At 44.7% G+C, this 26,782-nt stretch overlaps 1 protein-coding gene across 1 annotated transcript in view; it reads right to left on the bottom strand.

The window, feature by feature from the left end:
- Window positions 1-16,350: 16,350 nt before the first annotated feature.
- The window catches only part of Mapk1 (mitogen-activated protein kinase 1), an 84,692-nt gene continuing 74,260 nt past the window's right edge, over window positions 16,351-26,782 (bottom strand). The window contains exons 9-10 of the mRNA XM_048343386.1: window positions 17,789-20,408; window positions 16,351-17,564 (exon numbers count right to left, since the gene is read on the bottom strand). The gene's annotated coding sequence lies outside the window, so the exon portion shown is untranslated. The remainder of the gene's footprint in view (window positions 17,565-17,788; window positions 20,409-26,782) is intronic.

The raw sequence follows: 26,782 nt of genomic DNA, 5'->3' as shown, positions 1-26,782 counted from the left end.
AAACTTACCTGGAGATCTTGTTAAGATGTGAACAGTAAAATGGCAGCTCTAAAATGGAGCTTAAAATTTGAATTTTTATTTGATTTTTTTAAATTTTGTCCTGGGGCTTGACCTCAGGGCCTGAGGGCTGTCCTTGAGCTCTTTTGATCAAGACTAGTGCTCTACCACTTTAAGCCTCAACTCCACTTCTATTTTCTGGAGGTTAATTGGAGATGAGTCTCCCCGACTTTCCTCCCTGGGCTGGATTACAACCGTGAGTCACCTGTGCTTGGCTGACATTTTTATTTTAAGTTGGGTTAAAATTTATGTAAGTTACCATCATAAACCTTTTTCTTGATTTTTTTTTCCAGTCCTGGGGCTTGAATTCAGGGCCTGAGCACTGTCCCTGAGCTTCTTTTACTCGAGGCTAGTGCTCTACAACTTGAACCACAGCACCACTTCTGGGCTTTTCTATATATGTGGGGCTGAGGAATCGAACCCAGGGCTTCATGCATATGAAGCAAGCACTCTACCACTAGGCCATATTCCCAGCCCAACGTGTCTCTTTTCCTTTGGTGGTTAGTTAGAGATTAGAGTCTGGAGGCTTTGTTTGCCTAGATGGTTCCAAACTATGATCCTTAAATCTCAGCCTCCTGAGTAGCCAGGATTATGTGTGAGTCACCAGTGCTCAGCTGCCACTACTTTCTGAGTAGCTGGGATTATAGACTTTTTTTTTTGGTGTGTGTGTGTGTGTGTGTGTGTGTGTGTGTGTGTGTGTGTGCCAGTAGTACTGGGGCTTAACTCAGGGCCCCAGGTGCTACCCTTAAGCTTCTTTTTTGCACAAGGCTAGTGCTCTAGCACTTGAGCCACACAGATCTATTTCTGACCTTTGTGGTGATTAATTGGAGGTAAGAGTCTCACACACTTTCCTGCCTGGGCTAATTTCAAATTACAATCCTCAGATTTTAGCTTCCTGAGTAGCTAGGATTACAGGCATGAGCTACCAGCATCTAGGTTTGTCTTGTTTTTGAGAGAGGCTTGCTATGTAGGCTGAAGTGCCAGACTTCGAAGTCAGGCCCCACTTTACCACGTGAACCCCACTTTACCACGTGAACCAGAGATAAGCAGGCCCTGTGAACAAACTCAGGACAAGCTTATTAGGGCCCAGCCCTAACAACTGGGAATGCTTAACTCTAACTGCCCCTAGAATGCCTCGAGCCCTGAGCCAATCAGATTTGTACCCATAATCTTGCTTGCTTTAACACCTGATGGCTATAACTTTGTCTTTTGCCTTTATAAGCTCTGTGTAATCGCAGCTGGGGGCTGCCTCCTAACCGTTGCTGTGTTGGTGGGTAGGACAAAGCCCGGGCTGCGGCCCCGCTTGAATAAAGTCTTGCCTTGCTATTGCATTTCGGAATGTCTGCGTCTCGGTGGTCTTCTTGGTGGTGGTCTCGCGACTTGGCACAACATATGGGGGCTCGTCCGGGATCGCCCCAGAGACCCCCAAGACCCCAGACTCTGAAGGTAAGGAAACAGTGCTGTTCATTTGTCTTGTAATGCGTCTGTTTGTCCATTTTGCTTTTGCTTATTTCTTGAAGGGGCGGTCGAAGTAGATGCGCTTACTCAGCAATCCTGGGGAGACTGGGGGATGCCCCAGACTCCCCACCCTTAAAGGGGGACCTCTGGTGCCCCGCTTTCAATTTGAGTCCACTCCTTCTGCACCCTTGCAGGAAGGTTGTGTGGACCAATTTGGGAGATCTCCAGTTTTTCTTTTTCTTGTTCTTGTTCTTGCCTGTATTTTCCTCCTTTTATATTGTTATAGTTGTTTTGTTTTCTGTAGCCTTTTGGACTGAACATCTGATCAGAGCTATGGGTAACATTCTATCATGGGAACCTCCATCTAGCCCTCTAGACTTGATTCTAAGCTCACTAGTGGGAGGTTAAGGAGATAGCTCAGAACCAGAGTGTGAACATGTTCAAGACTGCAGTATGATGCAAAACTAAGTTTAAGTTTAAATTCAAATGGTCATCAAGTTTGGGCATTACCAAATGCTTTAAAGAATTATTGCATTGTTTTAAAGAGGAACTATAGTTAAAAAATGTTTAATTAAAAAATCAGAGCTAAGTATCAGAAATTTGGATTTAAAAGGATGTACATTAAACTAATGGGCGTAGAAGTAAACTCTCATTAACTCTGTCTGTAGGAAGAAATGGGCCAATGTTTCTCACTAATATATTGGAAAGCTGAATGGATAAGTATTTCTAATCCTGTAATTGTAATTCTTGCATTAAAAATTCAAAGGTCTTCATGCCATGAAGTAACTAGGACTGAAGAAAAAAAAAAAAGAGGCTCTTTTGAAACAAGCAGCCCATAGGCAAAGGGTGGCACCTGGTTTCAGAATGCTTGTGAGCTTCAGTTTTTCCAATGCAGATAAAAGCTAAAGTGTTGTGTTAGTGTTAAAAAGGCTTTGGAAATCAAGAATACATTTCTAGATAAGAAATTTGGAAGTAAAATTGTCCTAAATTATTGCAAAGTGAGAAAAGGAGAATTATGGCTACCAAAATGTTTAATTGCCATTCCAGCTTCTTTGTAGGTTTTTTTTTTTTTTTTTTTTTTTTTTTTTTTTTTTTTTTTTTGTAACAGTTTCCAGCAGGCCTACAGAGAAGCACAGGTGATTCCTACAAGTTTGTCAAGATCTAATGCTGGGCCTTAATAAGTGTGGACTACCTTGTTGCTTTTTATTGTAGTAAAGTGGCCCCTTGTAAGACTCACTGATCTGAAATCTGTGGTTCGAAGCCAGCCCGGGCAGAGAAAGGTCCCTGTGAGAGACTTGTCTCTAATCAGCCAGCAAAGTGCTGGGAACAGAGTTGTGTGGAGCTCAAAGTGGTCGGGTGCTAGTCTTGAGCTGGAGAGCTGGGGGACAGCGCTCAGGCCCTGAGTCCAAGTCCAGTGGAAAGTCACTCCTCCTGGGACAAAAGTGATGGAGCATTCAGAGGCAGTAAGCCACTGCTTGGATAGCAGAGATGGTGTCAGATCCTAGAGTCACTCCTGTTTGGCCTTTCAAAAGTTAATCAAAGCCGAGAAGTCCTAGAAGAATAGTTCATAAGCATGCCTTTCTAATGCCCATGTCTGTCTACTGGGCAGGAACTTGCCAATCATCTGTGATAGTGGTTAGTAAGGGAAAGTTTGTCAAATGAAAGGATAGTTTAAAATCTCAACCCCCTGCATCTACTCAAAGCTCTGACTGGCAGTGAGAATTTTAAGCTGATACATCTTTTCAGGAAAGAAAGCTTGTAGACCTGAGATTGTGTCCTTACTGAGATCTGTTAAAGGCCTGCAAAGGTAATTTTTTAAGTCATCAGAGATCAGTTCCCCAGCCAGTCAGAAAAAAGCTTTTACAAACTAGAATGTTAAAAGGCTACACTGAGGTAGCCCAAAAAGAAGTCTGTATAGTTGAAAGTTAAAATGTTGAATGTAATTTCCAGTTTGGAGTAAAGCTCCTAACGGACATCTGATCCTGCAGCCCCTTGGTAAAGTAGACTAAGGTTATAGGTTCCTGGCTAGGTAAGGTCAACGTCCCTGAGTCAGCCTGAAGAAGTTATAGAAGATGGATGATCTTCGCCCATCAGCCTCCCCTTTTAGGACCAAGGGACCAGAGTTGTTTTTGGGAAGATGAGGCAGGATAAACTAGAGGCATGGAAAACAGAGGTAACAGTATACAGAGACTGCACCTGTGAGAAATGGTTACAGCCCAAGCCTTCTATGTTGGCTTAAAAAAAATTCTAGCCTTATTGGAAATATCTGATTTAAACTTATTGCCCTGGCAAAATGACCCAAGGGCCACTGATTGCCCAAAGCTGTCTTGACTTTCGGTAATGTGCCAGCCTGCAAAAGCTAGTGTGCTTAAGAAGGAATCAGGAAAATACTAGGAAATTTGACTAAAGTTAGGCTTTAGGTTAACTTAGGTTAAGCTTCTCTAGCCAGTCTACGGAGAAAGTTGCAGGTAACCCAGAAGGTGTGACATTCTACTGGAACCACTGGGAGCCACTGCTGCCTGACACCACCATGGCCCCTGCCCATTGCATTTGAGTGAGGATCAAGGAGAGTCAACAGTCATCTGGAAGAATCTACATCTTCAGATGAGACTCTTATCACATACAGCTGATTTCTGCTGGAAAGTGTTTTGGATCTGCTAAAACTTATTGTAAGAAATTTTCAAGCAGACTGGCCTGCTGCTAAATTCAAAGCATGTATGACAGGCTGGAGAGTCACTTCCAGGTAAATTCCTGGAGTGGGAGGTGTGTTCAAGAGTATTAAAATGTGTCCAGATGGATTAGGGTGTGACCTCAGAGAAGAGAGGGAGGTAACTGCCATCAGGTGTGCTGGGTACCAAGGTAACTGGACAGAGATTTAAACTAGCTGGGGGCATCTTCATGGAGCCTTCCTGGGGGTGGGTCTTGCAGATGCCACTGGCCAACCTTAGGCACTTGGAGGAACTGGAAACTGGAGAGATCTACTCTAGAATAGCTGGCTCATGATATAGAATATAGATATAGAATATAAAATATAGATATAGAATAGTTGGCTTATGATAGTTGACTCTGGTCTGGCTTCTTAGGAGCAGCCTGTGCGTGGAGTCACAGTAAATTGCCTTGATGTAGTTAAGATAAAACGGAAAATGTAGACAGTTTAAAACTCTAGCAGCAAAGAAGCCCCAGGAAATGTAAAGAGGAAGGTTAATATAGAAAGCCTTGGAGAAAGGGATAGAGAAATGATTTCCTCTGGATAAGAAAGGGATTTAAAAAGTAAATTGTCACAGAATGTTCCAGTAAGTCACTGATGGTGTGAGGAAGTAAAAGATGGTGTGAGTGGGGATATGTTAAATTTTATAAGACACAGATTATAAAACTATATAAGGAGAGACTTTAGAGAGAAAACAAAAATGTTTCCTTTAGATTAAAAGGTTTTGGCATGTTAAAAGTGAGAAAGACAATCCCTAAAGTGAGTATGTAACAAATGGTAAAGTTGGTATGTAATCAAATTGGCTATATAAATAGGGTCAGAATTGGGGCTTCGGTGTAAAACTATGTTTATCTGTCGCATTTGTTATGGGTTTTTATGATATTGCGGGCACAATACCAATCTATCCCTACCGATTCTCAGTCAGAATCAGACTAAGCAAGGAGAACCACGATTGGTTCTCGAGTTACCTATCAGAAGGGGGGAAATGAAATGCCAGACTTTGAAGTCAGGCCCCACTTTACCACACGAACCCCACTTTACCACGTGAACCTGAGATAAGCAGGCCCTGTGAACAAACCCAGGACAAGCTTATTAGGGCCCAGCCCTAACAACTGGGAATGCTTAACTCTAACTGCCCCTAGAATGCCTCGAGCCCTGAGCCAATCAGATTTGTACCTGTAATCTTGCTTGCTTAAACACCTGATTGCTGTAACTTTGTCTTTTGCCTTTATAAGCTCTGTGTAATCGCAGCTGGGGGCTGCCTCCTAACCTCCGCTGTGTCGGTGGGTAGGACAAGGCCCAGGCTGCGGCCCCGCTTGAATAAAGTCTTGCCTTGCTATTGCATTTTGGAATGTCTGCGTCTTGGTGGTCTTCTTGGTGGTGGTCTCGCGACTTGGCACAACAGTCCAGGTGGCATAAACCATTTTTTTTGGCCAGTCCTGGGGCTTGAACTCAGGGCCTGAGTGCTGTCCCTGGCTTCTTTTTGCTCAAGGATAGCACTCTGCCACTTGAACCACAGTGCCACTTCTGGCCGTTTTCTATATATGTGGTGCTGAGGAATCGAATCCAGTGCTTCATGTATATGAGGCAAGCACTTTTGCCACTAGGCCATATTCCCAGCCCTATAAACCATTTTTAAGCATGCCCTTCAGTAGTGTCAAGTGATGTTCACACTGTGTACAATCACATCAGTGCTGGAGATGCAACCCAAGGCTGCTAGGCAAGTATTCTACCACTGTACTCCACCCAGCTTCTCCAAAACGCTTTTCATTCTGCAAAACTTAAAACTAATTGCCATTAAATGCCACCCCCACCTCACCCCCAGTGACTTGGTAATGATGACACTGCTGGTGTGTGGCCCACAACACGAGGACCAGGCTTCAGTTGTTGTTCTTTGTACCAGAGCCCAAGGAGGGTGGAAGCCATTTTGTTTGTTTGTTTGTTTTTGGCCAGTCCTAGGCCATGAACTCAGGGCCTGAGCACTGTCCCTGGCTTCTTTTTTGCTCAAGGCTAGCACTCTGCCACTTGAGCCACAGCGCCACTTCTGGCCATTTTCTGTATATGTGGTGCTGAGGAATCGAACCCAGGGCCTCATGTATACGAGGCAAGCACTCTTGCCACTAGGCCATATTCCCAGCCCCGTGGAAGCCATTTTGAAGTGCTCAGGGATTCCAAAATGAGGGGGATTTTCAGAAACTTCCTGGCAGGTGGGACAGAGCAGGCAATGTCTTTTTGGAGGAGGAGAAAGCAGGCTCCCTAGTTCACAAAGGGAAGTAGTAAGTTGCAGGGTGCAAGGACAGTCAAAGCAGGGAGGAATTGATACAATGACACTTGAATTTCTCTGTTACTGCTTATGGTGGTCTGAAGATGGTTTGAGTGTCCCCCGAATTTTACCATGCTGAGATTTAATCTCCACTCTAAAGTATTAAGACGGTAGACACTTAATCTTACTGTCCTGTTGGCTTTTTTCTTCTTCTGTGTTGGTCGTGGGACTTGAACTCAGGGCTTTGATGTTGTCCCTTATCTTTTTAAGAAATTCAATGGTGGTGTTCTACCATTTGAGCTATGGCTCCACTTCTGGATTTTTACTGGTTCACTGGAGATAAGAGTCTCACAGACTTTGCTGCCCAGACTGACTTGGAACCTGAATCCTCAGGTCTCAGCCTGAGTAGCTAGACTTACAGGTGTGAGCCACTGAAGCCTGGCTGGGCATCCAGGTTGGATAAGTGGCTTTTGGAAGTGATTAGGATTAGATAAAATCATCAGGGTAGACCCCCCCCCCCCATGGTGAAATCTTGGTGCTTTTACAGAAGGAGAGGAGGCCAGACAGACAGCTGCAATTGGATACATACTGCCTCTTGGCAGATGGTCATGCCCTGTACTGCTCTGGACCTTTTTCCAGAGGCCATCACAAGATGCAAGCCCTAAGGAAAGGGCGACCTTTAGATGCTACCTAAGTAAACTTTTGTTTAAAATTTATCCATAGAAGTGACACAGTGGCTCCAAGTGGTAGAGCATTAGCTTTGAGGGGGGGAGGAGGAAGCTCAAGGACAGTGCCCAGTGCCCTGAGTTCAAGTCCCATGACCAACTACAAAAAAAGTACCTGTTACATTGCTGTGTGGACCTGCTAAGTTCACTAGTCTGTTCCTTCATGTCAGGCAGCTGAAGTGACACCTTCTTTTTGCTATGACAGACAACGCTGGCATCAACTCTGTACATGTGGCATTCCCTTCAATGACTGTCAGAGGAGGAAAATCCTAGTAATAGAATTACTGTATTGAACCCATCAAGAAACTATCCCTCGGGGCTGGGGATATAGCCTAGTGGCAAGAGTGCCTGCCTCGGATACACGAGGCCCTAGGTTCGATTCCCCAGCACCACATATACAGAAAACGGCCAGAAGCGGCGCTGTGGCTCAAGTGGCAGAGTGCTAGCCTTGAGCGGGAAGAAGCCAGGGACAGTGCTCAGGCCCTGAGTCCAAGGCCCAGGACTGGCCAAAAAAACAAAAAAAAAAAAGAAACTATCCCTCCCCAAACTCATAAACCAACCACTGAATGGGCAAGGGAGCTAAAGAGAGACTTCTCAGAAGAAGTAAAAACAGCAAAGAAACACATGAGGAAATGTTCAGCATCCTTGGCAGTAAAGAAAGTGTGAATAAAAACAACACTGAGATCCCACCTTACCTCAGTCAGAATGGCCTGTATTCTGAACTCAGACAACCACAAATGCCGACCAGGATGTGGAGAAACAGGAACCCTACTGTACTGCTGGTGGGAATGTAAACTAGGACAACCACTCTGGAAAGCAGTCTGGAAGTTCCTTAAAAAAACTAAACATAGAGATACCCTACCACCCACCATACCATTCCTAGGCATCTACCCTGAGCAACAGGAGCCAAGATAGGACAAGGACACGGGCATCTCCATGTTCATTGCTTCACTGTTTCACAGTGAGACCAAAAGAGGACAACCTTGGGAGAAAAACACCAAATAGTAAGACCCAAGCACCTCTTCATATGTACAAAAATAATATACAGACTGCAAAGAGCTCCAAACATAAGGAAACAAAGGACCGCTTCTTAATCTGTCATCATTTTTTAGAGGACTCTATATTCTTTACCTCACATATGGTGTATACCTGTGCGCATCTGAGGGTAGCTGGGAGGAGAGCACAGAATGAGTAGAAAGTGCGTGAAAAAATACAGCAGAGGGGCCCAACAGCTGCAATGGTGATTGACAAAAGTGAACTAAGCAACTCAAGGGTGGTGATGGGAGGGAGGGAAAGAAATGTACATATCACTCCATCTGGAAGAAAGTTTTATTGTGACTGTAGAATTTATAAGCCTTGTAGAGTAGAATGATGATGTTCATCATGGTGAAGGTTAAAATGTGTACTGTGAAATGTATGTAGTTACTTAATCTCAATAATGGAAAAAAAGAGTTACTGTATCAAAACTCATCTTCTCATTGGCTTCAGTTACATCAACCGGATTCCATTGTATTTATTTTTAGTACTATCAGCAATGCCAAAGGATCCATGTTGCTTTACAAATTTATTTGGATTTTATCATTTCCCTTATGTTAAAAGCAGAACAAACAACAAAGTTGTTTTTGTTTTTCATTTTTATCAATGCTGGGGTTCACATTCTTTTGTTTGTTCGTTTGTGCCAGTCCTGGGGCTTGAACTCAGGGCCTGGGCACTGTCCCTGAGCTTCTTTTGCTCAAGGTTAGCACTCTACCACTTGAGTGCCTGGGCTCATGTTCTTACTTGGCTTTTTTGTTCAATGCTGATGCTTCACCACTAGAACCCATAGTTCCACTTCTGACTTTATTGCTAGTTAACTGGAGGGTCCCATTGTTTTTTCTGCCCAAGCTGGCTTTGAACTAAGTTCCTCAGATCTCAGTCTCCTGCATAGCTAGGGTGACTTACATCTATAAATCATAGCTACTCAGGAGGCTGATATCTGACAATCATGGTTCAGAACTTGCTGGAAGTAGACAAAATTGAGAGATTCTTATCTCCAATAAGTCAGCAAAAAGCTGGACATGGAGGCATGGCTTAAGTGATAGAGCACCAGATGTGAATGAAAAAGCTCCAATGAGAGCACAAAGTCCTAGTTCTCAGTCCTAGTCCTAGTTCACTAAGACACATGTTCAATGCCAGCTTTCTCTAGCCTTTCCAGCTCCCCTGAGGAGTACCAGATGCCAGTGGCTCTCACCTGTTCTTCTAGCCACTCAGGAGGCTGAGATCTGAGAATCACAGCTCAAAGCCAGCTCTGGCAGGAAAGGCTGTTGGACTCTTATCTCCAACTAACCAGCAAAAAGATAGAAGTGGAGATGTGGCTCAAGTGGTAGAGCGCCAGCCTTGAGTGAAAAAGCTAAGGGACATTGTCCAGGCCCAGAGTTCAAGCCCCAGGACTGGTATGCACAAATAAAAATCTGAGCAGTTGCTCACTCGGAGCACAGCTCACTCAGACAGATCTAATCACAGCATTATAGAATACTTTCTTTCCCTTAACAGCTGACCACCCTATGAACAGGATTTCCATATCATTCAGAAATGTAGAAATGAAAGAACTGTAAGGAGCCGAGCATATGTGGCTCATGCCCATAATCCTAGCTACTCAGGAGGCTGAGATCTGAGGATTGCAGTTCAAAGTCAGCTCAGGTAGGAAAGTCCATGAAATTCTTATCTCCAATTAACCCCCAGAAAACCGGAAGTGGCACTGTGGCTCAAGTGGTAGAGTGCTAGCCTTGAGCAAAAGGAAGCCAGGGACAGTGCTCAGGCCCTGAGTTCAAGCCCCAGGACTGGCAAAAAAAAAAAAAAAAAGACAAAGTAGGGTCTAAAGAGACATCACAATTGCAGACTCAGAGATTTTAGAATTGTTAGATGGCAAATGTAAGATAATTACAATTAGTATGCTATAGTTAGAAAAATGGTCTAAGTTGCTCATATTTGTAATCCTAGCTACTGAGGAGGTTGAGATAGGAGAATCATGGTTAAAGTTGGCCAGGGCAGACAGAACCATGAGATTTTTGGGCTTTTTTGCCACTCCTGGGGCTTGAACTCAGGGCCTGAGCACTGTCCCTGGATTCTCTGTGTTCAAGGCTAGCACTCTGCCACTTGAACCACAGCACCACTTCTGGCCTTTTCTGTTTATGTGGTACTGAGGAATCGAACCCAGAGCTTCATGAATGCTAGGCAAGCACTCTACCGCTAAGCCATATTCCCAGCCTGAACCATGAGATTTTTACCTCCAATTACTGAGCAAAAAGCCAAAAGTGGTAGAGCGCCAGCTGTGAGTGAAAATGCTCTGATGAACGCATAAGGTCTTGTGTTCAAGCCCTAGGACTGGTGCACACATGTGCATGCACATGCACACATGTATGCACATGCATGTGAGCATACACACAGAGGAGTTTAAGCTTCCATGCATGTGTAATGTAAGCAGAGATGAAGACTTGCAGAAGGGATGAGCAAAAAATTCCTGAAAAAAAATTCAACTTCATGTGTCCCTCACGGACAGGCTGTTGCTCCTTTGATGCCAGAACATCTTGACATGGCAATGGTAACTGCTCTCCAGGTTTACTGTGCCCCTCAATTCACTATGGGGTTCTGGTCTGGATCCATGGGCTCCGGCATTGGTGGGGTAAGAGACGTGGAAGAGCCTCTGCGGGTAGGGCTTCACCTGGGAGACTCGGGTGTGGGGTTGCAGCTCCAGGTGGGATGTTTTGGAGGTCCCGGTGCTGTTGCTGCTGCTGCCCACGGGCACCAAGGACCGGTACTCAGCTCTTCCACGGGCCTGACCTGACCCCCAGCACCAGAAATGTACACCTGCTTCAAAAAGGAAACTCAAAGCACACAGTACTCACCACAGAAGCAAATGGGAGGGAGTGTGTTGCTCAACCACTCAGTGGCAGGGTGCAGATCTGAACATAGCCTGTGACTTGGATCCCAGGCTGGTTTGTGCACCCTAGTGGAGCGACTAATCAAACTAGTCCTACTAATCAAACCTGCACCAAGATGGAGCTTGGCCAGTGGTCACATGAGCTCCCTGGATGTCCTGATGAGGATTCTGAGTGTATGTATTTCTCTTTGGGATCTTCTTTGCTGGCAGAGATTCTTCTTTCCTACCATAATGATAGCTGAGTTTTGTTTGTTTTTGCTGGTACTGGGTTTGTCTGAACCTAAAGCCTTCCCTTAGCATTTTTTTGCTCGCTTAAACCACACTTCTAGTTCTGGCTTTTTGTTCATTAACTGGAGATAACTGTCTCATGGAGTGTGTGTGTGTGTGTGTGTGTGTGTGTGTGTGTGTGTGTGTGTGTGTAGTAGTAGTAGTCTTGGGGCTTGATTGAACTCAGGGCCTGGGCACTGTCCTTGAGCTTCTTTTGCTGAAGGTTTCACCACTTGAGCCACAGCTCTATTTCCAGCTTTTTTCTTTTCTTTTCTTTTCTTTTGGCCAGTCCTGGGCTTGGACTCAGGGCCTGAGCACTGTCCTTGGCTTCCTTTTTGCTCAAGGCTAGCACTCTGCCACTTGAGCCACAGCACGATTTTTGGCTTTTTCTATATCTGTAGCACTGAGAAATTGAACCCAGGGAAGTATACGAGGCGAGCACTCTACCACTAGGCCATATTCCCAGCCCCACTCCTTTTTTTTTTTTTTTAATAGTGCTAATCCTGGGGTTTGAATTCAGGGCCTAGGTATGGTCCTTGGGCTTTTTCTTTTTGCCAGTCCTGGGCCTTGAACTCAGGGCCTGAGCACTGTCCCTGGCTTCCTTTTGCTCAGGGCTAGCACTCTACCACTTGAGCCAGAGTGCCACTTCCGGCCATTTTTTATATATGTGGTGCTGGGGAATCAAACCCAGGGCTCATGTATACGAGGCAAGCTCTCTTGCCACTAGGCCATATTCCCAGCCCCAATTTCTGCTCCCCCCCCCCCCCTTGGGCTTTCTTGCTCAAGACTAGTGTTCTACCACTTTAGCCACAGCTCCACTTATGGCTTTTCGGTGCTTAATTGGAGATAAATGTCTCATGGGCTGGGCAATGGTGGCTCATGTCTGTAACGCTAGCTACTCAGGAGACTGAGATCTGGGCAAAGTCAGGCCGAGGCAGGAAAGCCTGTGAGACTCTTATCCCAATTAACCACTCACTTTGAGCTGTGGTTCAAAGTGGTAGAGCACTAGCTTTGAGCAAAAAGAGCTCAGAGATAACACCTAGGCTATGAGTTCAAGCCCAACAACCAACAACAAAAAGCCCCATGGACTTTCCTGCCTGAGCTGACTATGAAAGGAGAGCCTCCGATATAGGATTACAGGAGAGCCACTGGAGACAGCTGATTTCCTTCTTTTGAAATCTGCTTTGGCCTTGCATTTTCTTCCCACCTGAGACACAGTCCCTGATGATGGGCTGTGCTCGATGGTGTGAGACTTTTTTCAATCTAGCCCTGGCCATGCACCTTCCAATACCATGGGATCTGGGACCATACCACATTCCTACAGGCATTCTCCTCTAAGGACTTACACCATATAATCTGCTTAATATTTTGTGTGCGCAAGTGTGATAGTACTGGGGTTTGATTGAACTCAGGGCCTCTTGTTCTCACTTGGCTATTCACTTAAGGCTCTACCACTTGAGCCACAGCTCTACCGCTGACTTTTTTTTGGGGGTGGGGAGGGTTAATGGAGATGAGTCTCACTGACTTTCCTGTTTGGGCTGGCTTTGAACCAAGATCTCAGAGCTCAGCCTCCTGAGTAGCAAGGATTACAAGAGTAAGCCACTGGTACCCAGCTCTCCTTATCCTTTTAAGCCAGGACTTTACCCAACACATGCACTAGAGCTTCTTGTTGCTGGGTCTCCAACTCCTTGGCCCACTTTTGTCCACTTCTGAGGGGTCAACAGTCATCTGTGACCTTGAGGTCTTCTTTGATTACTTAGTCATTGGTGACCATGGCAATTTTGTAGTTTCTAGCATTTTTTATTTTTTTGGCCAGTCCTAGGGCTTGGACTCAGGGCCTGAGCACTGTCCCTGGCTTCTTTTTGCTCAAGGCTAGCACTACCACTTGAACCACAGCACCACTTCTAGCATTTTTAAGTGGTTTTATTGGAGATGAGTCTCACGGACTTTCCTACCTGGGTTGGCTTTGAACCATGAACCTCAGATCTCACCTCCTGAGTAGCTAGGTTTACAGGTGTGAGCCACCAGCACCCAGCTGATGCTTCATTGTTTAAATGTAGACCAAAGGAGAATCTGACCATGGCGGGAGAAATGCCCATCCTGTCCGCTTGGTGTCCATGTGGTCTGAACCCACTGCAGCTCCTCCCCGCAGCCCTCTGGCCTTGCTGCCTCATTGGTTCATCTCGAGCCCTTGGTCCTCTGCTTTTCCAGTTAGTATGCAGGGCTGGAAGGCAATTTCCTAGACTATCACAATGGACGGTCTCATTTCTACTTCTCACCATGGGGCTTCCTTATCAGTGAAGATGCTGGTTCCCATTTCACCTGAGAAGACATGGCACAGTCTGTGCAGGGTGGTTCATGATGCAATCCCAGCTACTTGGGAGGTGATCGGGAGAATTATGATTTGAGGCCAGCACAGGCAAAGTTATGGACTAGCTGGTGCTGGTGGCTCATGCCTATAATCCTAGCTACTCAGGAAGCTGAGATTTGAGGATCACGGTTCAAAGTCAGCAGGAAAAGTCCATGAGGCTCTTATCTCCAATTAGCCAACAGAAAACAGGAAGTGGCACTGTGGTTCAAAGTGGTAGAGTGATAAGCCTTGAACACAGAAGCTCATGGACAGTGCCCAGACGCTGAGTTCAAGCCCCCCAAACAATGAATTTATCGACTTAATCTCAACAAAAGCTGGGCACTGTGGTATATGTCTGTCATCCCAGTTATGCAGGATGCATACATTAGAGGGTACTGGTCTAGGTTAGTCCAGGCACAAGATCCTATCTCTAAAATAATCAAAAGCAAAAAGAGCTAGAGGTTTTGTTCAAGTGGCTGGACACCTGTCTAGGAAGTGCAAGGCCCTGAGTTCAAACCCCATTATCACCACTACCAGAAAAAGAAAGAAGACAGATCATAAGGAGGCATGACCTCCTTGTTTACTCTTTTCCCTGTAGAAATGACTTTCTCACTCCGTATGATGGCGCATATGTGCAAACCCAGCTACTTAGGGCTGGGAACATGGCTCAAGGGCTTGCCTAATAGGCCTAATGTCCTGGGTTCAATTGCTATTATGGGAAAAAAGAAAAACAGGAAAGAAGGAAGGAGGAAGAAAGAAAACTCATTAAGCATCTTTGGTGCCAGATACAGTAAGCTCATGGCTGGTCCAGGTTTACCTCTTTTACAGTCTCCCTTTCCCTATTGACTCTTTGCTCTTACCCAGAGATTAGCAAGCCTGTCTGCCCATGAAAACGCTTCCTTCATCTCTCCACCACTCTGTGGATACCCTCAAGCCTGGCTGTCCTGCCTGTCCTGGGCCCGAGGGGTGGTCTGCACTTTGCTTCCACCAGCAGTTTCACATTGACCAAATGTTCACTTGGAGACGATTCTGATTACATACAATAAAGCCCCCCAGATGCTGATCTACCATGGTAAGTGTGGGGGGATAACAGGGAGCGTCCAGCTTCTGTGCTGGAGAAAAAGTGACAACTAGTATCGCTTTCTCTTGGGTATGAACAAGCAAGACTGTTCACCTTTCAAGGAGGAAGTAAGGGGTGATGCACTCATGTTTCACACAGTCTAAAAGAGGTGTCCCTCTTAAACAGACAGCTAAGCACTTACCGATGCTCTACAACATTAATGACATTAAAGACTTGTTATTTACTGTGCACTTGCTTGAGGTACTCTGCTAACCACTTGAAACGCACCCCCCGCCCAACCCCCAGTTCTAGGGTTTGAAGTCAGGGCCTGGATGCTGTCCCTGAGCTTCTTTACTCAGGATAGCGCTCTACATCTTGCACAGCTCCACTTCTGGCTTTTTCTGGTGGTTAACTGGAGATGAGTCTCACCGACTTTCCTGCCTGGGCTGGTTTTGAATCATGATCTTTAGATCTCAGACTCCCAAGTAGCTGGGATTACAGGTGTGAGCGGCCAGTGCCCAGCTTGAAATGTATTTTTATAATCTTTTATCACATACAAGGAGTATGCTATTGGTTCATCTTTATAACTGCTGGTCTGTTACAAGAGACAGAAGCATGGAGAAGTGGAACAAGCCATCCCACCAAGTGCTGATGGCTCATACCTGTAATCCTAGCTACTCAGGCGGCTAAGATCTGAGGATTGAGGTTAGGAGCTAGCCTCAGCAGACACATCCAAGATGCTCTTATCTCCAACTAACAAGCAAAAAGCTGCAAGTGGAGGTGTGGTTCAAGTGGTAAAGTGTGTCATCCCTGAGCACAATATCCAAACAAGAGTGGGAGGTCCCTGAGTTAAAGCCCTAGTCTCAGGCTACTCCCCCTTTCCCACATCCCAAACAACCTCCTGCAAAAACCTTCTAAAATACAGACACCTTAAGCCATAGCTGCAGCTATGAGCTGCAGCCTGTAAACCCAATTTTAGGGGTCTAAATTCTGGCTTTTTCTTAAAATACCACTGAAAAGTGTTTCCATTTGTCTTGAGAATAAGTTGCTACACCATGTTCAATGTTCAGAAGAACCAAATGTTCAAGACTGTGTGCACATGCGTGCGCGTGTACCAGTACTGGGGTTTAAACTCAGAGCCTTGAGCAAGCCAGAGTTGGCTTTTTAAAGTTAATTGGAGATAGGCATCTCAGAGATGTCTGTCCAGGCTGACTTTGGATGAGAGTTCTCAGATCCCAACCTTCTGAGTAGTTAGGATTACAGGCATGAGCCAATAATCTGGTTTAAGACCCTTCATATAGTCATGAGTGTCCCTGACACTTGACTCAGCACTGGGGCACAGGAAGAGAGGATGCAGTGGGTACCTCCATCTCTGCTCTTTACCCAAGGTCTGAAGAGCTCAGGAAAGCCAGAACACTGGCTTATGACCTTATCTTTAACAACACGAGTATGAAGATACAATTATTTAGGAAATGTAATAAAGGACTAAATGATTCCATCACTTCACATGTGAAGTTGCAATTAAAACTATACATGCACAGTACTGTTATTTTGGTAATACAGCGACACAATTTAATGATTCTAAGGATTTTTTTTGTATGTTTCTTTTTTACAAGTCAGGTGCCATAAACATTCTCCATCTTTTAAAAAGTACGTTTACAACATTAAAAGAATTAAGATGAAATATAAACCTTTCTACTTACAATTTTTATACAGATTAACCAAATCACAGATACCACAAATAAATGTTAAAGTATAACAATATAATGAATAAACATTCAGAAATTTAATAAAATCTTCCTTTAACATTATTTTTAACTTACCATTATACTAAATAATCTATGCAGAGTTTTGGGATACAATACCAAGAAGGCACCAACAGTACAAAGCAGATACAAAGCAGTTTCAGAACTTTCTGGAGTGCTCTATACAGATAAACAGCACAAAAAAGGCAACAAGCTTTATTAGGTAAACCTGGTACAATCCTAGAGAATTTCCTCTGGATTCCCAGTTGTTGCTAATCCATCATGTCAAGTTGGACGATAGCAAGAGAAACCACATAGTTACTTTACTCTTACATGCTTTTCATCTGCGTAATAGGGTATCATGTTTCAAATGCCAGCATAACCATTTTAAAGCGCAAATGCTTTAAAAATGTGTAAGCAAAAGGATTGCTCAGATTTTCAAAACCACTACATTTACAAAAATATTTCCCCTAAACTTGGGATTGCTCCAAAACATTGATTTACAAATATAAAAGTATTATGGAAGGACCCAAAGCATGTGAGCATATGTATGTGTGTATTAACATACTGCTGCTACCGTACTATATAAAAGTTACCAATACAAAAAAACTGTATTAACATATAAGCAAATAAAGATAAAACAGTCTCCTCTGAATATTATGTGTCTGTGGTATAGGCAGTCTACCTTTGTGATTCCTTAGAGCTTGTAGCTCCCCAAAGCAACCATTGCCTGTACATGAAAGCAGCAAGAACGCGTGTGAACATACCACACACCGTGCATTGCACACAGAACACAGTCTTCTATTCTAGAAGCCCCAGTGATCTGAGGGGCTCTGTGTCAGACTTGTGTCAGGACAGTGTCTACCAAAGGCTTCTCACATCTGCTCCCCACTGGATTGTTGGGTTCTGTGTTATACCAAGTGAAAGAACTGGAATGTTTTCAACAGGATTTGATTTTTTTTGGCTTACAAATTAGACATCAAAAAGGAAACGCCATCCATTTAAAAGTTTACCTGTGGGCTGGGGATATAGCCTAGTGGCAAGAGTGCCTGCCTCGGATACACGAGGCCCTAGGTTCGATTCCCCAGCACCACACATACAGAAAACGGCCAGAAGCGGCGCTGTGGCTCAAGTGGCAGAGTGCTAGCCTTGAGCGGGAAGAAGCCAGGGACAGTGCTCAGGCCCTGAGTCCAAGGCCCAGGACTGGCCAAAAAAAAAAAAATAAATAAAAGTTTACCTGTGCATATTAATAATAGAGACATCCAGTATCGCCATTATTGAGATGACCTAATCTCTACACCTTTATAGAAGAGCCAAAATGACGAGCATACTTACTATATGTAATAACTAGTAGCTTTCACAGGTCCCTTAACTATGACAATTCTCTGGCCAGGTAAATTACACTTAGGATAGTAAGAAAACATGCACCTTGTAGCTACAGAGACTTAAAGAATGCAGTGAATGGTTTCACGACAGTCTGACTCTGTAGTACCAGCAGGAGGGTGGCAGAGCTGCCAGTCCCCAGGAATTACTACTCAAGGCTGTGGCTTCTTTCACGGCAAATTCATCTCATAGCTATAGGAACATTTCATCAAAAAAGTACTAAGATATGAGAGCAGGAAACGGTCCATGATACTTTTTAAAATGCAAACTGTTTATCCATGAATCAAATAACAGTCAGATCTCTGCATCCACCAATGCTGGCTGGACTTTCAAATGGCAGCTCTGCATGTGGAAGCAAGAAGTATCTTTTTTAGGGCAAGAATCAAGGTGTGATTTATGAGGATGAGTCAGCCATCCTTGCTTATTTGCCTGTGAGGTGAGTGTCAGCACCCTGGGCTGGGTGGTAAGAGCCACATGAAGCTGGGCAGCGCTTCCTAGCACTGGGCTGTGCCTACGCAGCAGCTCTGGTACTTAGGAGGAGCAGGCCCTTGAGAGGGGACCAGAGGTTCCAACCTGAGATGTTTGGGCTTTGCCATCAGAGTTTGACAGATTATGTGACACCTATGATTTGAAAAGAAGACATGTGAGCATTACTTGTACAGAGCCAGGGGGGAGGGAGACCCTTCTAAAGCCATCTTCTGTAAACTCAAGCGTGGGGCGGTACCCAGGGTGGGAAAGTGAGGCCCATGAGCTTTTCTGTGTGACGTACAACTGAATCTGACTGTCCATTCAAACACGCTGATTCAGAGGAAATCAACACTGAACCTTAATATGAATGTGAAGATAAAGATGTATATTTATTTCCATGAATTACAGGTGCATTGCTGTTCATATTAGCAGGCAGTCTTTATATAACCCATTCTCCACTGCTGTCAAGAATCAAACAACAAAAAAGGACAGCTGAGAAATGAAAAGCTAAAAATAGAATTATTTTTCCTAAATGATCTGCTGGGTAGCATTTTCCGTGGTACACAACTCAGAGGTAACAATAGATTTTTTTTTCATTTCATCATAGGCATGTGGCACTTGGACAGTCATCTCTGCACAGAAAGCTGTAACAGTCATGCGAGGGTACAGTAATTATTGAACAAGGCAAATTTCTCACCAGAGAGAGCAGTGGGGGAGTCAGGAGGCACCGCACTGGGACAGAACACCGAGTCAACTCCACAGTACACAGTGGCAGAAACAAATACTTAAAAGAGATCAGGAAAATATGGAGAGAGCTCTGAACATGACTTAGTGCTAGCTTTTTCTGATGGTCTTAACTCAGCAGTATCAACAGAATAGTGCTTCATGTCATGAGCTCCTGAAGGCTGTATTACAAATTTCTACTGTAGGTTGAAAATGAACTTGAGATGCTGACATGCTATAGGAGGAAAAAGAAGTGTCTACTTTCTTAAAGACGCAGTGTTCCTCTCTGCTAAATCCTCAGGCATTGAATGTGTAAGACAGCGCCGTGTGAAGCAGCGTGGGGCCATGTGCACCAGGTGTGTGGGGCTCCATCTTGGACATCTGGGTCAGCCTGCTTGCTAGGCCTCCAGAAACTTCCCACAGCTTAGAGCTGCAGCCTTTGTGTTTCTCACCAAATGTCCAGCATAGCCAGACTTAAAAACACCAAGTAATGTATGTAATGCATTTTGGCAAGTGTTACACCTCTATAAACAGTATAAGGAACTGCAGTAAACCTGCAGAATGACACTGCTGACTGCAGTCCTTCCTTTTAATTGGGGGGGTGGGGGGAAGGAACGGAACTGAATTTTCTAAAAGCTGGGAAAATGGCACATACCTAAATTATGTTAGTGACTAACATGGTAGAGAAAAGGATGCTGCCAAGTGCTCCCAGAGGATTCCCAAGATGGAAGCACCTGCTGCACGCTGCAACATCATCCAAGGTTATTTCTACAAGCTCCTGCATGGGGGAGACAGTTACGGTCAACGTGTGAAGTGCAAATTTGGGGCTGTCACTGACTAAAGTGCCCTAGGTAGTAGCCTTCCCTATGGTAAAGTGAGATGCCAGTGACCAGAGCTAGTTGAGAAAGACTCTTATTCTGGTGAGGCTGCATGGGTCAGCAGGGCGCCATGGACACAAGGATTCAGGACAGGGAGGAACCACTGCATCTTTCGAACCAGAAAGCGGTTAGTGACTAAAGTAACAGTAAGCAGTAGGTGCACTCAAAGTACATACTGCTGCAGGTCACTGGTGCATGACACACACAGGGGTGCCAGGAGGAATTCTCTGGACTGAAGGAATTCTTTGAAAGCATAAAAGCCACAACTACCAGAAACCACTCCTCCGAACGGCTCAAAGGAGTCAAAATTGATAAGCCGAGACGGGCTGAAGACAGGACCAGGGGTCAAGAACTGGGAAGAAGAACACCGATGTCTGAGCACGTCCAGTCCTCCGAGCCCTTGTCCTGTAAAAACAAAGAGACCTAAGAGTGAGGCCTGAACTATGTTAAAATAGCAAGAGTAGTAGCACTACAAAATAGAAAAGTGAAACCACAAAACGGGGAATGAAAACTCCTGCAGAAGCCGGGTGCTCGTGGCTCACTCCTAAAAATCCTAGCTACTCTAATCAGGAGGCTGAGATCTGAGGATCATGGTTTGAAGCCAGGCTGGGCAAGAAAGTTCGTGAGACTAACCTCCAATTAACCACCAGAAAACCAGAAGTGGCATTGTGGCTCAAAGTGGCAGAGCACCAGTCATGGGCAAAAGAGCTCAGAACAGCACCCAGGCCCGGAGTCTTCACTTTATAACTGGGTACACAGGTGGCTCATGCTTGCAATTCTAGCTACTCATGAGGTTAAGATCTGAGGATAGCAACTCAAAGGCATGCCAAGCAGGAAAGTCCAAGAGACTTTTATCTCAAATTTACCACCAAAAAGCTGGAAGCAGAGCTTTGGTTCAAGTAGTAGAATGCTAGCCTTGAGCAAAACAGCTCAGGGACTGTGTGCCTAGGCCCTGAGTTCAAGTCCCAGGACTGACACATAAACAAGGTCACTTTACTTGTACACACATTGAGTACATGTGGCAGCTCTGATGAGTCTAGAGGCTCTGCCCTCACTTCACAGGCTCCTTTCTTAAATAGTTCTCAGAGACTCTCCACAACACTCAGAGAGAAGGGATACACACATACACATTGACATTCACAGCCAGGCAGGCTTCAGTATTCAAGACACCTGTTATTATATACATGTGATCTGCTCCTCCAAAAATCAGAACTAAGTGTTTAGGGGTCTTTGTAAAATAATCCATTTCTATGCAAGAAACAACAACAACAACAACAACAACAACAAAAAAAAAACAACCCCTAACCCCTCTGCTTCGCCCTATTCTTAGCAAGTCTTCTCTGTGGATGACCAGGTAGGACAGTCAACTGTTTGCAACAATGGAATGTGTTAATAATGCTCAAATTTACCCTGAGAAAAAACCAATGTGGTGGGTGGTGATGCTGGAAAGGTGAGTTGCCAGAGCTGGTTCCTACTGGCGAGAGACAGCACAGACCACCCAGGCCAGGGGGTCTGACAGCCTTCATGTGGCATCCATACGTGGTGAGGGTTCAGCTGGCTTTCCAGGGAGCCATACGTACTTTTCCCTTTTGGCCCCCTAACGTGTCTATTTTTACTTGCAGAAATCATATTCCAAATCTACTTATACCATGTACAGGCTAGTGGTCCTTGACTGTCTAGAGCCCCTGGTGGACTTGTTAAATCTCAAGAGAAGCAGGAGTGGGCACAGACACTCCACACTTGGAGGACTACTGCCCCAATGTGTCCCCTGAATGAACAGGTTAGCTTCACTAGACATCGACTCCTTTTGTACTATCCTTAAGAAATGATGACACTGCCACACAACTCATTCTCTCTATTCCGTGATGAAGTAGCCTAGTTGAGGTGGCTGGTACAGTAACCAAACGTTTCCAAATGCCAGGAAAATATTCTTCTCTGGAGAGCCTTGTTGGTATGACATCTTTGCTAGCATGAAAATTCAGCCAGAGTGCTGCTTTGACACTTCAAAGGCACTGTTAGGGATATGGCTTTTGCCTAGCACTCAAGAATATGGGCTGGAGGGATAAGCAACATGGCTGGAATATGGACAGGGAGAAAGCTTGAGATGCTGACATTCAGAGGTATGCTTTATGAGTTTCAGCCAAACCTATTACCTATGGGCTTGCAAAAGTTATTGCTGCTTTTTTTTTCTTCTTGGTGTAGTACTGGGGCTTGAACTCAGGGCTTGGGCACTACCCTTAGCCTTTTCACTCATAGCTGCTGCTCTACCACTTGAGCCACATCTCCATTTTTGGCTTTTGCTGATTAACTGAAGATATGAGTCTCAAATCAAAGACTTTCTTGCTCAGGCTGGCTCTGAACCTCCATTCATTCTCAGACCTCAACCTTGCAAGTAGCTAGAATTACAGGTGTGAGACACTGGAATCTGATTTTATCTTCTAGGAAACTGAAGGATGTAAAGGTTGAAACATCCAATGATTAACCTACTGAAGAAAATTGATAAATAGGTAAATGTGGAGAATCTATTTCCACCCTCATAGTTTATTGAGGCATGAGACTCAAGAGATGGGTCTGGATAGGGGTTGTCATAGGTGTTAATAACACAGGTAATAACATACACATTTTAGACTTGTGACTAAATGCATTTCACAAGCCAAATACATTAACTCTTTAAGACACCTTAGGTACGGGGCTGGGAATATGGCCTAGTGGCTACATGATGCCCTGGGTTCGATTCCCCAGCACCACATATATAAAAATGGCCAGAAGTGGCGCTGTGGCTCAAGTGGCAGAGTGCTAGCCTTGAGCAAAAAGAAGCCAGGGACAGTGCTCAGGCCCTGAGTCCAAGGCCCAGGACTGGCAAAAAAAAAAAAAAAAAAAAAAAAGACACCTTAGGTCACCATTATGGACATCACTAATCCTCACCCCAGCGAGCAGGGATCTGCTTGATAAGAGTTTCTTCTACCAAGAGTCCCCAGTATGTGACTCCTTTCCTCTGGCAGCTAAGCAGTTGATCTTGCCACCTTCCGCTAATATCCTGATGTTTCAAGGAAACTTCTCACCCCAAGCTCTGTGGGTTGGGAGCTCAAGCTTAGAGCTGTGAGCAAGTTCCCACCCCTGGGGGAGACATGGTGAAGAAACCATAGGAAAACGGCATTCTGGGCCTAAATAGCGCCTGGGTTCTCAGGCTATTTTATCACTGATGTACAATTTTATTATTTTTTAAAGCAAAATGCATGTAAGTTCCAACTTTCAATTTCCTCAGTTGTTGGCGTCTGATGTGTAGTGACTTCAGAGGATGCTGTTGTGATCATCAAAGTGAAATGCTTGTAAAGGGACTTGGCTCAGAAGTTAACAAACATTTTATTTTAGCTCCATGCCACCTCTGGATGAGTCTGTAGTTGCCCTCCTTCCCACCCTCATCCTGTTTGTGTTTGACTGTCTGTATGCTTTTTTTTTATTGGGGGGGGGCGGGGGCAGTCCTGGGCACGGTCCTTGAGACACTGTGCTCAAGGCTAGCACTCTACCACTTGAGCCAGAGCACCACTTTCGACTTTTCTGGGTAGTTTATTGGAGTTAAGAGTCTCATATGGCCTTTCCTGCTCCAGCTGGTTTTGAACACAACTCTCAGATCTTAGCCTCTCAGATCTTAGCCTCCTGAGTAGTTAGGATTACAGGCGAGAGCCACCAGCATCTGGCTTGGATTCATTTTGTATTCTAAGATGTCTAAGTTGTGGAACAGATGGTAGATGTTGAAGGAGCAGACAGAAGGAAAACAAGTATAGTAAAATGTTAATTGTTGAATCTGGATGGTGGAAATAGGGTTTTTAAAAATTCTTTGGGCTGGGGATATGGCCTAGTGGCAAGAGAGCTTGCCTCGTATACATGAGGCCCTGGGTTTGATTCCCCAGCACCACATATACAGAAAGCGGCCAGAAGTGGCGCTGTGGCTCAAGTGGCAGAGTGCTAGCCTTGAGCAAAAGGAAGCCAGGGACAGTGCTCAGGCCCTGAGTCCAAGGCCCAGCACTGGCCAAAAAAAAAAAAAAAAAAAATTCTTTCAGCTGGGTGCTGATGGCTCACACATGTAATTCTAGCAACTCAGGAGGCTGAGATCTGAGGATCACAGTTCAAAGTCAGACCATGAGACTCCAATTAACCACTAGAAAACTGGAAATGAAGCTGTGGCTCAACGCGGTAGAGCTCTAGCCTTGAGCAAAAGGAGCTCCGGAACAGTGTCTAGGTCCTGAGTTCAAGTTCTACAGTAACTACAGGCACAAAGAGAGAGGGGGGTAGGGAACGAAAGGAGACAGGAAGACAGGAAGAGAGGGAGGGAGGAAAGAAGGAAGGAAGGGAGGGAGGGAGGGAGGGAAGGAAAGGAAGATGAACAAGCGCATGATTAAGCACTTGCCAAAGACTATTCCTTGACTAAAGATAGGAGGGACTTTCAGTTCTAATAAAAACTATGCTCTCATTCCTAAAAGAATGTGAGTAAAACTTCTAATTTATGTATAGTTCTAATTTAAAGAAACTTGGGGTAAAAGTACAAAAGAGGGCTGGGAATGTGGGAGGCCCTGGGTTTAATTCCTCAGTAACACACACACACACACACACACACACACACACACACACACACGCACGCACGCACGCACGCACGCAAAGAGCAGAGACTCCTGAGGAAGATGATGCTCTGAAGATCAAAGGGATTAGATGGCCACTCTACACACACAGCCATTCTTCAATAGGAAGCCAGCTCCTCTCTTTGGAAAACAGTGAACCCTGATATTCATGTTCCTTACCAAACACTAGAGTTTTACCCTTGTATCTCAGTACTATGAATCTTCTAAAACATGAAGTCAGGCGAAAACTTGTTTCTCCCCTAACCCACTTTTCTTCCCTTCTTCCTTTCCTGGCTATTTCCTATGAAAAGTCTTCTTTGTGATTTCTCCTCTTATACTTACTGCCTTCCTAGTGGTTATCTTTTTTATTTAACTCTGCTATCAGTGTTTTTCTGTCTTGTTTGGCTATCATACTTGCATTTCTGTTACTGTAATTACCTGAATAAAGTTCTGTATTCTCAAGTCTTAGGAAAAAGTGTCTCGGGGTTAGTATAGCTCAATAGTTAAGTAGTTGCTGCTGCACGCACAATACTCTGGAATCCATTTCCAGAACTGCACAAAAAAGTCGTAGGTTTCCAAAGCTGTATGGTAGTTCTTGAGTATTCAAAATGTCAGCTGGGCACCAGTGGCTCACACCTGTAGCTCCAAAATACTCAGGAGGCTGCAATCTGACGATTGTGGTTTGAAACCAGCCTGGGCAGGAAAGTCTGTGAGACTATTTCCAATAAACTAACAAAAAGCCAGAAGTGGAGCTGTAGCTCAAGTGCTAGAGTGCTAACCTTCAGCACACACACACAAAAAAACCTCAAGGTCAGTGCCCAGGCCCTAAGTTTAAGCCCTAGGACCAGTGCATACACACACACACACACACACACACACACACACACACACACACACAAAATGTCATTTGGGAATGGGAGGTGTGACTCAAGTGTTAGAGCACCAGCCTTGAGCAAAAAAGTTAAGCAAGAGTAAGGCCCTGAATTCAAATCCCAGTACCCACACATACAAAATAAGTCATATGAGGGCTGGGAATATGGCCTATTGGCAAGAGTGCTTGCCTTGCATACATGAAGCCCTGGGTTCAATTCCCCAGCACCACATATATAGAAAACAGCCAGAAGTGGCGCTGTGGCTCAAGTGGCAGAGTGTTAGCCTTGAGCAAAAAAGAAGCCAGGGCAGTGCTCAGGCCCTGAGTCCAAGGCCCAGGACTGGCAAAATAAATAAAAATTCCTTCAAAAAAAAAAAGTCATATGAAGTATCTGTGTATATATATACCCACCCATTCTCTATATGTGTGCACGTACACATGGTACATGAACATGCATACACACTGCTTTAAGTCCTTCTCTGCCTAAACACCCAAATCTCATTAGCTATTATTCCAAATCTGCCACTTTAATTTGACACCAATGTCATGTCACTGTATTCTACATTAAAGAATGCCAGAAATGAAAGAATCCCAGGTGTATAATTTATTAACAAAGGGTAAAAAACAAAGTATAAATCATCAACAAAAATGTAATTTAAGAGAAATATTCTGAATTCTTTTGAATGCCATTTAATTTACTTCTTTCCCCTTGAGAGTTAATAGTATGCTTAAGTGGGGTGCTAGTGGCTCATACCTATAATCCTAGATCTGAGGATCCCAGTTCAAAGCCAGCCAAAGCAGGAAAGTCTGTGAGACTCTTATCTCCAATTAACCACCAGAACACTGGAAGTGATACTGTGGCTCAAAGTGGTAGAGCACTAGCCTTGAGCAGGGACAGAGCGCAGGTCCTCAGCTCAAGCCCACAACCAGGGGCTTAAAGTTTCAGATACTCTAGGATGGGAATGTGACTTAGCGGTAGAATGCTTGCCTCAAATGCATGAAGCTCTGGGTTTGACTCCTCAGTACCAGATAAACAGAAAAGGCTGGAAGTGGGGCTGGGAATATGGCCTAGTGGCAAGAGTGCTTGCCTCGGATACATGAAACCCTGGCATCGATTCCTCAGCACCACACATATAGAAAATGGCCAGAAGTGGTGCTTGGCTCAAGTGGCAGAGTGCTAGCCTTGAGCAAAAAGAAGCCAGGGACAGCCCTCAGACCGAGTCCAAGGCCCAGGACTGGCGAAAAAAAAAAAAAAAAAAAAAAAAGGCTGGAAGTGGAACTGTGGCTCAAGT

The sequence above is a fragment of the Perognathus longimembris genome, chromosome 3 (genome assembly GCF_023159225.1).
Source record: "Perognathus longimembris pacificus isolate PPM17 chromosome 3, ASM2315922v1, whole genome shotgun sequence".
Taxonomy (NCBI): Eukaryota; Metazoa; Chordata; class Mammalia; order Rodentia; family Heteromyidae; genus Perognathus; species Perognathus longimembris.
Note: the sequence above shows the minus strand (reverse complement) of the source record. Positions and strands in the feature narration are given on the sequence as shown.